Source organism: Nematolebias whitei, chromosome 11, assembly GCF_014905685.2.
Source record: "Nematolebias whitei isolate Nwh7 chromosome 11, NemWhi1, whole genome shotgun sequence".
Classification (NCBI taxonomy): Eukaryota; Metazoa; Chordata; class Actinopteri; order Cyprinodontiformes; family Rivulidae; genus Nematolebias; species Nematolebias whitei.
In genome coordinates, this window is record NC_056508.1 from 4887010 (window position 1) to 4889169 (window position 2160).

At 43.1% G+C, this 2160-nt stretch overlaps 1 protein-coding gene across 1 annotated transcript in view; it reads right to left on the bottom strand.

Annotated features, from left to right (window-relative positions):
* The window catches only part of nckap5l (NCK-associated protein 5-like), a gene marked incomplete in the record, with an annotated part of 51663 nt that overhangs the window by 44845 nt on the left and 4658 nt on the right, over positions 1-2160 (bottom strand). The window contains 1 exon segment of the mRNA XM_037684639.1: positions 1364-1443.

Genomic DNA, 2160 nt, shown 5'->3' on the forward strand with positions numbered 1-2160 from the left:
CAAAAGGACCTTCTCCTACTCCGCTCCTGTTTCCTGGAATATCTTGTAAAAACATCTGAAGCTCTCGACCTTTGACCTCTCTGTGACATCAAACATCTGTTAAGTTCCTGACAAAAACCAACGCAGACATGTTCCTGTTTTTAATTTTATACACCGCCTCATAATCTAGCTGTTTTTTGTTCTAAATTTATTTGCTTTCTTTTATGATGGTCCACTGTTGTCATCACTCTGTTAAAGTCAGGTGTCTCTTGTAAATGAGGCCCCGAGGCTCAATGGGACTAACCTGTCTAAATAAAGGTGGGCTCTGTTGGACGTGCCATTTCCTCACACAGTGTTAAACACTGATGTCCCCGTCACTGGAGGGCAGCACGGTGGCGCAGTTGGTAGAGCTGCCACGAGCAGGTGGCTCCTGTTCAAACCCTGGCCGGGGGCCTTTCTGGCTGGAGTTTGCATGTTCTCTCCGTGCATGCGTGGGTTTTCTCCGGGTACTCCAGTTTCCTCCCACAGACCAAAAACATGCACGTTAGACTGATTGGTAACTCTAAATTGTCTCTAGGTGTGAGAGAGAGAGTGAATGGTTGTTTGTCTCGTTTGGTTCTATGTGTCCCTGTGATGGACTGGAGACCTGGACACCCCCCCCACACACACACACAGTGATGGCTGGACATGAGCACCAGTGACCCCTGTGACCCAAAAAGAAAGAAGCGGGTAAAGATGATGGATGGATGTTATTTTTGAGATGATTGTTTCTCTGGACAGAAACTGAACAGAGAATCAAGTAAACCTTAATGTTTTTCTTGCAAAAGACTTTCAAGTTGGTAGAAGTTACTCTGTGGAGAAAGACAGAGGTTGTTTTGTGTTTTTCTTGTCTGAGGCAGTGCAGAGTGGCGGATACTGGTGAATGGAGGGAACATTTAATCCACCACCAGCCTGAAAGACGGAGCAAGGGGGTGGCCAATGGGGGCCTTGGCCACCGTAGATTCATCTTTGGCCTCCCTAATCGTTTGAGGAAACGATACTTTTAAACTATATAAAAACTAGAAAGCAAAGTTTCTTCAGATGATTGAGGTGGCAGCCATCTTGGATTTAGACGTGGCAAAGCAGTTTTTGAAAGTGACCATTTTTACAACTAGATACAGTCACACACCAAAATGGAAGTCATGACCTCACTCATTTTTCAAGTTATTATGTTCACAACACAGACGGACCAACAGACAAACAGACGGGAGTTGTTTCCAATTCACCGTCTTCATTCTGCGACTGAGCTCTAAATATTAGATCATCTCATATAGGGGATATTTGTTTTTGACTTTTCAGATATTACAGATAAAAACTCACACAACATAAAGGCCAGCACACTCACCTGGGTTGAGCTCTCGTTACGCTTCCTGAAGGTGGGAGACTGATCAGGCACCTCTGTCCCCCGACACCACCATCACAGAGCTGAGGGCCAGAAAACACCAGGACACGGTTTAGCAAATCAACTTCCTGCTTCCTTATTCCTCCACTCAGAAGCCTCCTCTCATCCGCCCATGTGATTTAATCACATGACAGAAACCACAAGGTTCGTTGGTGTGCACCAAGAGCTTGCAAACTCGCAGCAGTGGGACTTTGGGAGAGGGGGAGATGTCTGATAGTTGGAAATTTAAACTGGAACTAAGTAAAGTCAGAATTCAGAGTTGGACAGTCGAAGCGACACGACCCTATGAGACTTGAGCATTTCAAGATGGCTGCTACTTGCAACAACTGCAGGTAAAACTCTTACTTTTAATAGCAGCTCTGTAGTATTTGTTTCACACTTAGTCATACATGTAGTACTTTTCATTGTTCATAAGAGGATTTGTTAAAAACACTGTTTGTACACACTGAACACCACGTAGAGCTGTTATTGTATTGATACTGTTAACAGTGTGGTCGATGATGCGAGGAGCATACAGTTAACGTTTATGTTTTACTCAAAAAGTTACTAAATCAGAATGGATTGAATAAAACGACATATCCGTTGTATTGAATGTGACTTTAGAACGTACGGGTATTCTGTGCCTTTTGTTTGTGTTTTATTATCGCTGAATTTTGAAAGGTTTGCCATAACTACGTGGACATTTTTTCTTAAAATCTCTGTTAAACTATGTTAAACTAATCTCTGTTAAACTAAACTAT